The following is an 11,313-nucleotide window of genomic DNA, read 5'->3' as shown; positions in this document are numbered from 1 at the left end:
CACACCGGACGTTCACACTTGGTTTAACACCTATAAATATGGGTGTATTGTGAACTTCATTTGAATGCTCTAATCGATTCTCTCGCTTCTCTCAAGTTTATAACATCTCGCTTCTCTCTAGTTTATAACATTGGGAAAAAAGTTCCTGAATATTTCACATTTTTTATGTGTAATATTTCACTACTTTTCAAAACAATTAGAAAATTCTTTTAGTCAAAATAGTTTAATTCCCGATAATTAACTACACAAATAGTCAATCACAATCTCCGAAGAAAGAGCAACACCAACCTTTAAATTCAATAGAAGTGTAAGTGCAGCGTTTCGTTTTTGTCACGGTTGCTAAGAAACACTTGAAAATGACTAGTCATGAGCTCATAAGTCATATTGTTTTGAAGAGATTCTTTGCGAATAAACTAAAATAAAATAAACACACACGCACGAGGAGAGATTTAAGTAAGAAGTAAGAACCATTAAATAAAATAAGAACGAAGAATTATTTTTAGCCTTTTGATCATCAAAATCTACGGTAGAATGCATCATCTTGGTGTGGATGAATGCAACACCTAAATTCGAATCTCGAGGGGAGTAAATTTTTTATTTTTTCTGCGTGTAGTAAATTTAGCAGCGAATGCATTAATTTTTACAGTGAATGCAATAACTTTAATTATTCCCACCTTCTTAAAAAATTATAATCTCACTAGAATCACACCATACTTTTGGTAATTAAGCACATTTTTTTTTGATAAATTAACAGTATTAAATAAAGAAATTTAAAGACCGCGCCACATGGGACTCGAACCTAAGACCTTTGACCTTATGCATTAACCCCTTACCGCTTGGCCAACACACGCACACATTAAGCACATATTTTAATAAAATGGATGTTGATTTTTATATAGTGAAAAATAATTAGTGGTTAAAATTGAATCAATGATGATTTTTGTATAAATAAGGAATATTTATAAGGAAAAAAGATAAGGAAAATATGTGGGACCATGTTCTAAGAAGAAAAGTTTCATACTTTTGGTGGACATAAAAATGAGAAAAGTGTCATATTTTTCATAAACGAGAGAGTATTTTTTGAAAAAATACAAGATACATATATGTTACAGTTAAATTAATCAAATAACAATCATGCTCTTACAAATTAGACGAAATATCCAAACAAATATAAATATAATTCAACATTCAAATAACATACAATTCACATGCTCTCGGTGGGATTTGAAATAATGATCTCTTGAAAGAGAGTCTTTCGAAAGAATTTATGAAAAACAAGTATATTATAATTAAGTTGGAAAATGGAAGGGAAGAATAAACTTGGGAATAAAGGAAGACTCAAGAATACACGAAAAGTTTATACTTCCCTGGTCCATAAAAAATAGTCATAGAAAAGAAATAGTTAGTATATTGTGAATGGATAAATGGTCTCATTTAATAGGAAGTATTAATTATGATAATTAATTATGAAAAGTTTTTTAAAATAGAAAATGATTAACTTTTGTGAACGTCTCAAAATAGTAAAAATATATTATTTTTCGTGGACGGAGGAAATGTTTAAATAGATATTAAATTTCAAAATTATATCTAGAAGTATGACATTACGTACACAAAAAAGACTTTCATTTTTTGAAAAAGGGAAACTAAATATAGTGCGACCAATCCTATATCTGCATAATTAAGTCCACTGAGTAGCACTGCTTAGTTGTTCTTGGTAAATTGTAGAGAGAGAGAAAATTCGTCACATTGTCATAAATAGATTTGAAATGAACGTGGTTTTCCAATATTATTATTTTATTAGTTATATATAAATACAGAATGATAATTTTTTAAGGGTGATAATTAAAAGGCCAATATGCTGTATTCATTTGATACCAACACACATCACAAATTTTTATGATCTTCGTTAATTTTTTAAACAATTATTATTCTATATGAATTCACACAACATGGTAGATTGAGTTGGGTCGATGCTAATCATAACTTGTAAGATAATAATACTTATACCTAAAACACAGCAGACAACTGAGAAAATGAAATCGACTCTTTTGATCTCTTTCCTTTAATTTTTCTTTCCAACACTACGATAATTTGAATCTAGCTCAAATCTCACTATCACAAATTCACAAAATTCCAATATTATCATGACCTACACCACGATCCCAAGATCCCAACTAGAAATTATGCGATTTTACATGATGTTACAAATAGCACCATAAACAAGAGATTATGACTAATTTTAGTGCATGAAGTTGGTGCTAATGGGTGATATTCATACAAGTCAAATCAAGAAAGAAAGAAAAAAAAGGCTAAAAGTGTCTTCATAAAACACCCTCTTTAGTTTTGAGTGGTCACTAATCACCACTTAATCAACGAGTTAATTTAGTCTTGGACGTTGATTTGATGGGACTAAGCTTTAATTTAATTTGCAGATGGATAATGAAAGATGAGCCTTTGCTTCTTACCAACCCAACCCATCTTAACCAAAGATTAATGGGTGGGGCCCATTCTTTCTAAAGAGCATCTAGGGACTAACACATTTTTCCTATTTGAGCTTGGAGAGAGAGAGACCACATTTCTATGTCATTAAAAGAGGACGACAATTAAGGTGGTCTTAATTTTGGAAGTGCTTAGGTTAATTGGGAAATTTGGTGGTGACGGATGCAACTTGACAAATTGTCCTGCAAATTTGTCATTCAATACCAATGCGTTTCGTGTAAGCAACTTATACTTCATTCATCTGCATACAATATACATTGTGTTTCGAATCGGATACAACTATTTTCTGAGGTATTTTAGTGTTATATTTAATCCGATTTAAGAGCATAGAATGTGTAATGTCTCGAGCTTATTGGGTGGAAGCACATTATGTTACGGCGGTACAACAACCATAAAAACACTCGGAGTATTTGCAGCCTAGAGCCCCTTAAGGGGGCCATCATTTCTAGGCTCCTTCACAGTGAGGTTCTTTGCACTTGGGCTTTTTAATTTATTTTATTTTTATTTTTAATATACTTTTCAATTAAATTAAAAATTTAACACTACATTAATTAAAAATTAAAATTACATTAAAATAAAAATAAAAGCTTACATTGATTCAAATTTAAATAACATTAAAATAAAAATAAAATTCTACAATACTAAAATTTAAAGTCCTTGGTGACGTTTGATATCCGCAACCACTGTCATGTGAAACTCCAACTCTTCGGCTTTCATTTGAGACGTATCTTTGCTTATGAGAATGGAGTCGGTGAGGTCCCGTTATATCCATGATTTTCACCATGTTTTCCATGGCTGCGACTGCTTTTTTTTGCTTGCCCTAGATCGCTAGAAGTTGTTGTGTTGAGACCGTCCGATCCCTTTGAAAGTTTGGTAGAATGAACATCCTCGCCGATAGAAGCGGAACTTGGAGATTCGCGGAGCACAAGCGTGAGGATATTTGAATTGAACCCCATGCTCAGAGGCATACAACTTTTGAGCTTGATTGATGATTTGATAATTGCTCATGCTGGAGCCCCAATTCACTTTGCATTTGTCCTATATGGCCTCACACACCTTGACATCCTTTTGGACGCGTTGGAAATATGACTTGATTTGCTTCACGTCGCGTGAAAATGGTGTTGGGAGGTCGTTGCATATCGCGAAGATGTCGCCCTAATAGACGAGAGCCTTTGGATCGACATTCGTAAATTATTGTTATCGATTAACCGATTAATCGAAATTTCAGTTCGGTTATAGTTATAACCGAAAAACCAACTCGTTTTATCACCCCAACATTAGTATATAGTATTTGTATTGGCAAAGACTCATGAGGTGTTAGCTATAAATATATGTGTTGGGTCACAGAGGGTCACTGAACTGGTGTATGGGGGGATACACAAGTAAGCTATTTTTAAACAAAAACTTTTGTATGACTGAAAATAGTATCAACTGATACTGAAGAAAGTGGACTGATATGAGCAGTTAAAAATATTTTCAGTTGAAAGGGGGTTGTAGACTGATATAGAATGACTTCAGTATTTTGATTTCAGTTAGGCTTAAAGCTTTAACTAATAATCCATGTAAGGCTTCAGTCTAAATTTTGAAATCAGAGAAGTGTTATGAATTTTACTGATTATCCGAAGATTTATCAGTTAAACTAATAACACAAGCAACGAAAAATAAACTTAAGTTAATCCTTTGTGATTAACACGTTGTCAAATTAAAGTTTCACTTTGCAATTTATCAGTTTCAGTTAAGATAAAAGTTTGTTCACAGATAAAGAAGGTAAATACAGAAAGCGATAAACGACAAAGGATTTTTACGTGGTTCGGAACAAGTTCCTACGTCCACGGTCAGTTAAACACACTGACAAACACTCTGGGCTTGTGCTTACAGGTGCACAACAAACCTTCAACTAAAACAAAGTTTCAGTGACAATACACTGGATTGGACTTCTCGTCTCCTTCTTAACTTACAGTTGCCAAGACTACACTTGTCTTGCGTGCGGGGGCTAAGAACTCTTGAGTTCAGACCACTGTCTCGAACTCTCTTTCAAACTCTTTTTTTCGCTCAGTTGAAAAGGGTTCGAATTATGAACTAGATTACAGAGAACATGCTCTCTGTAATCGGAAACTTAGGCTTTGAATATTACAAGGATTTGCCTAAAAAACTAAGAGAATGTAAGAAATCAGAGAATTGATTTTGGCTTTGAGTATTCTCTTCTTCGATTCAAACTTTAAGGATAGTGAAAAGGCTGAGTTGTGATTTTGGCAGAGGTTCAACTTCTGCGTTTGAATCGGTGAAGATTGCAGATGTTAATCGAGATCTATTTATAGGCGAAGTCTTGAATAGATCCGTTGGCAAGATGGTCTTCAAGAATTCGTCCGTTGTGAGGGAGATTTGAATTTGGCTGAGGCTTCAATCTTCGAGGTTCCTGATTTGGTGAGGAACGACGTCTCTAGGTTGCAGCAACATGGTGCCTCTGAAAAGTTAGCACAAAAAATGAATGCTCTGCAAAGAAGGACGATCTTCAAAATCTCTGCATTTAATGCGGTTGTACTTTGAGTGTACGTGGCTTCCTTTTAACATAAAAAGTTCAGTCCGAGGAAGAATGTCAACTGATACTTGACTTGAGTATCAGTCCGCTAATTCCACATGGCCAGCATTAATCAATCAGTCATAACTGATTCTTCAATGAGATCTTCGTTCTAGTCTATTTGTTGGGGTTCCGCAGGGTTGACTGACATGTGTATGTGGGGGAGGAATACACCTGTGGGCTATTTTTCGCAAACAAAACAAACTTAACCAAATTTTAGTTCGAAATAGGTTGTAGACTGATACTGAAAATACTTCAATAAATTGACATCGGTCGAGCACTGGGCTTAACTGATATCCAAGTAAGACTTCAGTCTAGTTTGTAAAACAGAGTAGAGTTATTAATCTCTTCTGGCTATCTGTTGAGTCGTCAGTAGGATTAATAACTCAACAACGAAATTTAAACTTAATGCGAATAGCCTTTAAAAAAGAATTTGCCACTTGTAAAATCCTTAGTTACACTTTTCAGTTAACCAGTTCAGTTGAAAACAGTTTAGCACAAGTAAGGAAATAACTTAAAGCAAATAAAAAACACAATGATTTTTACATGGTTCGGAAACAACTTTCCTACTTCCACGGCCAGATGATTAGTCTGTGGCCTTATGCTTAAAGGTGCACAGCAAACCTACCAATCCACTCTGAATTGGGTTTAACACTTAGCACACCCTGACACTATCGTGTCCAATCAGCTAATGCCAAGGTCTTTGGAGACAGAACCTTTAATTTGAACTCCCTCTTGGCTTAACTGGTGCCAAGGTAACCTTCTTGTTTAGTTTTCTGGTACTAAACAACAACCACTTGGCTTACCGGGTGCCAAGGGATCGAACTGTTTAGTTTACTGATACTAAACAACAACCACTCAAACTCACTTTTCTCTCAGTTGAAAAGGGATTTGGACTCTTCCAACTAAGACTACTGAGAACAGGCTCTCGAGTAATCCATTCTAGGCTTAAGATAAAACAAGAGTGCCTCGTCTATTAAGAGAGTTTAGGTAATCAGCTAGACTGTTTTTACAACAATGATTACTCTCTTTTTCGATTCGAAATCTATCTATCTATGGAAATATTGGCTCTTTAATTCGACAAAGCTTCAGCGTATGTCTTCGATTCGATGAAGATTGCAGTCGTTCCTCAAGCTCTATTTATAGGCGAAATCTTGAAGAGATGGTCTTCAGGATTTCTGCCGTTGTGAGAGGATGTCGCTTCTTGAGCTGAGGTGACAATCTTCGGATACTCCATTTTACAGATATTTGAATTGTCTTGTCCTTAGAGTATGGTGTTTCTGCATCTTTACACGCAAAGAGAAGTTCTGGTACTTGCAAGGACGATCTGCAAATCTTTGGCATTTAATGTTGTTGTACTTGAGCATTTAATGCGGCGTGTCTGGTACTCTTTTATTTCAGTTAAATGCAGAAAGTCGACTGGTGTTTGACTCATGCTTCAGTTTAATGCTGGTATTGCATTGCATAAATATCTTCGACTGGTGACTGATGACTTTAGTCCGGATGCGTCCTTTTGTTTGTCCAGCTGGGTATGCTTCAGTTGTGTTGTCTTCGACTTTCAGTCTTCTCAGCTTCAATCAAGGCAAATGAGGACCAGCACACTTGGACCTGCAAGAGAAATAAAGACAAGCGAAGCATTCTAATGGTTTCGATATCATCAAAACTAGGAGGTTGGATATCTTTTTTTGTCCTAACACTATTACAATTTACAAAGAAAAACTACGAGTTTTAGTATCATCAAAACTAGGATTAGGATATTTCATTAGGTTCCCAACAATATGGTCTTATATTTCATATTTGGTTGAATAAGTTCGCAGATTTTAGACTTGGTTTCTATGTTTATTTTTCTTATTATTTTGTCTGATATATTAAGCCTGGTAATACTATTAGATTACCTATAATTCACATTATAGTTTATGTGTTTTAGGTTTTTCTTTCCTTTATTTATATAAAATCTAAATTCAATTTTACATTTACACTATAAAAGTTGTGCAAGAAAAAAGAATTCACACTCGTAATATTCTATATGGTGTCCTTCACTACAAAAAAAATTACCGGACTCCGATGGAAAATAATCCGTCAGTGATTACCGAAGGAACAACGGCGAAATTTCGATGAAAATATTTTTAAAAGTTTATCGGCGGAATTATCGACAAAATTTTTAACGACGTAAAATAATATGTCGTTAAATATTATTTTTATTTTTAATTATTTTTTTAGATTTACCGACCGAATAGCGATGAACTTATTAGCTAAATATTTTTTTTAATTATTTTTTTAGTCTTACCGACCAAATAAGGACGAAATTATTAGCAACATAAAATAATCCGTCGTTAAATATTATTTTTTTTTATTTTTTTTATTTCAGTTAGCGACGAAAAATAATCCGTCGGTAAATATTATTCATTTTTTTGTTATTTTTATTTTATTTTTAAAAAAATATTTTATTATTTTTTAATTAATATTCCATTTTTTTTCTTATTTTTAAATTATTGAGAATATTTTAAAATTTATTGTTATTTTCAACAATAATATTTTTTTTAATTAACGATAATATTAATTTTTTTATTATTTTAAATTCGATCGTATATTTTCTGTCATTCTTTCGTCGGCACCACAAGTCTTAGATATCATCTCGACATATTCTAAGGTTACGAATAAATGGTACTCCCTCCGTCCACCAAAGATATGTCACAATTTCTTTTTTGGTCCGACCACAAAAAATATGCCACATCCATTTTTAGTAGTAGGGTCCACACCATTCCACTCACATTTAAAGTGAGACCCTTGCTCCACTACCAACTTCACTCACATTTTATTAAAACCCGTGCCGAAAGTAAAGTGACATATCTTTGGTGGACGGAGGGAGTATTATATATTGAAATAAAGCTTAAATAAATTAATAGGTGTTAGTTATATCAATAATAAGCGTAGAGACCACTCGAAAGGAACTTCAAGGTTAAGCGTGCTTGACTTAGAGCACAACTAAGATGGGTGACCCAATGGGAAGTTCGTCTTAACGTATGCAATTAAGTTCAAAATACACTGTAAATATCAAAATACTTGTGGGGAATAAAGCTAGATTGATAAAAAAAAGGGTTAATAGCCGATAAATACACGAACTATTCTCGAATTTGCATTTGCACATCACTTTCAAAAATAGCTCCAGAGTAAATAACCTTTTAATTTAGTTGCAATTTGCACACGGCGAATGTTCCAGCAGCTCTTAAGTTTGATCGGCGATGACGTGGACAACATTAAAGATTACATGGCATGACACATGACTTTTTTAACACGCTGGCAACACACGTGTTCAAAACGACGTCGTTTTGAATAAAAATTAAGTTGTCTTCTTTCTTGATATTTTGAAGAATTTTCTTAAAAAAAAGTAATAAAATAAAATAAAATTGCAGAGTCCTTCTTCCCAGCACTGAAATTTTTTGGAAGAACCCCTCTGCCGCCTCATCCCGACCCCAGCTCCTCTCCCTTCTCGCTGAATTCGGCGCCACCCCCTAACACATATCAAGTGCCTCCAAGGCCTCCGCCATCGCCGCACCCTCCATCTGAGAAACCCCAACAGTAAGAATCCGCCATCGTCCCGCCTTCCCTCTGAGAAACCCAGCAGCAAGAATCCGCCATCGATTTGTACAACGGCGCCCAAGTCGATGGAGATGAGAAATCGATTGGGGATTTTGGTCTTTGTTTTTTGACTGGAGCGTCGGTCCGCCGCACTCCTTCTAAGATCCGGCGCGGCGAGTCTGGACAAATTAGTGGCAGCCCTGATTTCGTTTGCCAGATTTGCAAAATTTCTGATTACAGTTCCAAATCTCACGAAAGCCCTAATGCACAAATTGGCCAGCCATTGTTCGGGGAAATGGGCGGAGATGGAGGATGGAGGATGGTGGTGAGGTAGCGGATGGATCTCGGCAAGTCGAATTCAGCTAAAGCATCTCTGAGTGAAGGAGGATCTTCCTACTCTCACTTGGACCGTCTGATTCAAGACATCAAAACTAAGAGCGCCCAAGTTGGAAAAATCTAGTGAGACAAGCATCTATACATGGTAGCTGCAAGTACAGAGATTATGTAGTGAGTTAGGCTCATTCGGCCATTGGTGGATTCCCGAGGCACAATCTATGGAATCCAACGCTGGAGAGTTTGGTTGCGGGGAAACCCATGATATGTTGGTTGTATTTTGTTGATCAACAAGTGAAAAGTAGGTACATCAAGCAATGTGCGAGCTTAGTTATGGAGTTGAGGAAGTAAGAGTTCTTACAGAGGGGATAAAGAAATGGTGGAATTAGCCAAGTCTACCGTGAGCCCGGTGGCGCTTCGTTTGCCGATGTCGGAGATGGAAGATGAAGGTGGATGGATCTCGATGAGTCGGCAATTGCTCGGAAGACGAAGACCCAGATTTCTTCTTCCTTTTTTATTTTTATTTAATTATACTCACAAAACGACGTCGTTTTGGATGTTGTAATGTAACAACAAAACGATGTCGTATTCCTACATCAGAAAATCGCCCACGTCAACAAAATCCGACAGCCACATCACCACCGATCAAGTTGATAGTCAACGCGGTGCAATTTGCAATTAAATTAAAAGGTGGTGTATTGTGGGGCTATTTTTGAAGGTCATGTGCAATATGCAAATATGATGAAAGTTCATGTATTTTCTGGCTATTAATCCAATATATATATATATATATATATATATATATAGGGTTTGATTCAACTAGAAAACACTCTTAGTCTAAGAAAAAAGAAACAATCCTGAGCATTGATTTCGTATAAATCCGATGGTTCTGAAATTTTCGGAGCTATAATTTTTTTAATTAGAGAAAACCTAGAAAATTATAATTACTCGATGTAGGGCTAAATCAGTCAAATTCATCAAATTCTGAATTCAGGATCCTAATCAAATCCCGAATTTCGCTCTCTTACCTTGTAGATGTTGATCCTCGGATATTTCAACGAATCTGTTCGTCCAGTTTGTTAAGAGGATAGTATTCTATCAAATTTGTTTCATCTACCGATTTTGATTGAAGAAATACACGATGGATCGGCAAAAAGAAAAAGGTAAAATTCTTCGACGAAAACATTCCAGATCTTGAGCGGTAATATTTATTATTCTTTAGAAATTTGTCCTAGTTTGATGTAATCGTTAACTATCGCTGATTTCATTTGTTATACCGAAAAAAATATAATTTGGTTTGTTTTATGTAATTACACTGATCTACGTACTAAACACCTTATTCATCTTATTTTTTTGTTAGACTAATAGGGTTTTATAGTTGAATCAAACCCAGGTGGGTATTTGTTCTGGACAATATTTGATGTTATTAGTTTACATAGGTTGATGGTATGCAGTTGATTTTCAGCAATTATTTTGATGAGTATGTATATTAACTAAAATTCAATTCTTTCAAACCGTTCATAGTAACTTGTCTGTACGAATGTTCAATCTTTGTATAGGTTCAGTTTTTTATAGAATGCTCCATTAATTGTGTAAATAGTGAAAATTTGTGAGATAATTACAGTCATCCATCTCGGTTTATATTTTAATACAGATGCTGTTACAAACAATTTCCTTTCGCCGGACAGGAAGCGGACAAAGATTACATGTCCGGGCATTTCTTTCAGCGATAAAGGTATTAAGCAAATCTCTCTATGCCTCGCTTTGACTAATTAAGATTATATTTGAAAAGTATTATTGAATAAATAAATTTTGCACTAAAGTTTTTTAATCTAATTATATCTCGTTAGACATTTCCAATAACTTGCTTAAACTATAAAATTAATACACAGGAAAGTCGAAAGTTCCTATGTTTTCTATTGTGCGTGGTTCATCATCTGCAGGTATGAGGAGGAACACTAAAAATGGTAAATTTCTGTCAATCGGTATAACATATGCTATATATCGAACACTTGCTGAACTCTTTAGATGTTGTACACTCTTTATCAGACAACTTCGATGCAGTTCCAAGGAAATATTCAAATAATGTTGTGGATTTAACAACTCCACATGTCATTCAAATATCTAGAGATCGATTTACACAAGAGGTGACGAAGGTTTATTCCCGCAGACGACAAAAGGGTCCAACTTTAAATACGAGGACAACTCCAGCATCATTCCACGATGCATTACTAAAGTTGAACAATGCACAGATATCTGCTGTTAGAGAAATTTGTTTTGGTAGAATTCTAGAATTGAAAGTAAAAGATTTACCATTGAGGCTG

The 11,313-nt window shown here is 34.9% G+C and overlaps 1 long non-coding RNA gene across 1 annotated transcript; it reads right to left on the bottom strand.

The window, feature by feature from the left end:
• Positions 1–8,289: 8,289 nt before the first annotated feature.
• LOC131003684 (uncharacterized) lies at positions 8,290–9,760 on the bottom strand. The gene is made up of 2 exons (XR_009094766.1): positions 9,351–9,760; positions 8,290–9,141 (listed from the first exon to the last, which is right to left on the bottom strand). It is a non-coding gene; the product is annotated as an uncharacterized LOC131003684 (long non-coding RNA).
• Between the last annotated feature and the right edge of the window lie 1,553 nt (positions 9,761–11,313).

Source organism: Salvia miltiorrhiza, unplaced genomic scaffold, assembly GCF_028751815.1.
Source record: "Salvia miltiorrhiza cultivar Shanhuang (shh) unplaced genomic scaffold, IMPLAD_Smil_shh original_scaffold_259, whole genome shotgun sequence".
In the NCBI taxonomy this organism is placed as follows: domain Eukaryota; kingdom Viridiplantae; phylum Streptophyta; class Magnoliopsida; order Lamiales; family Lamiaceae; genus Salvia; species Salvia miltiorrhiza.
Note: the sequence above shows the minus strand (reverse complement) of the source record. Positions and strands in the feature narration are given on the sequence as shown.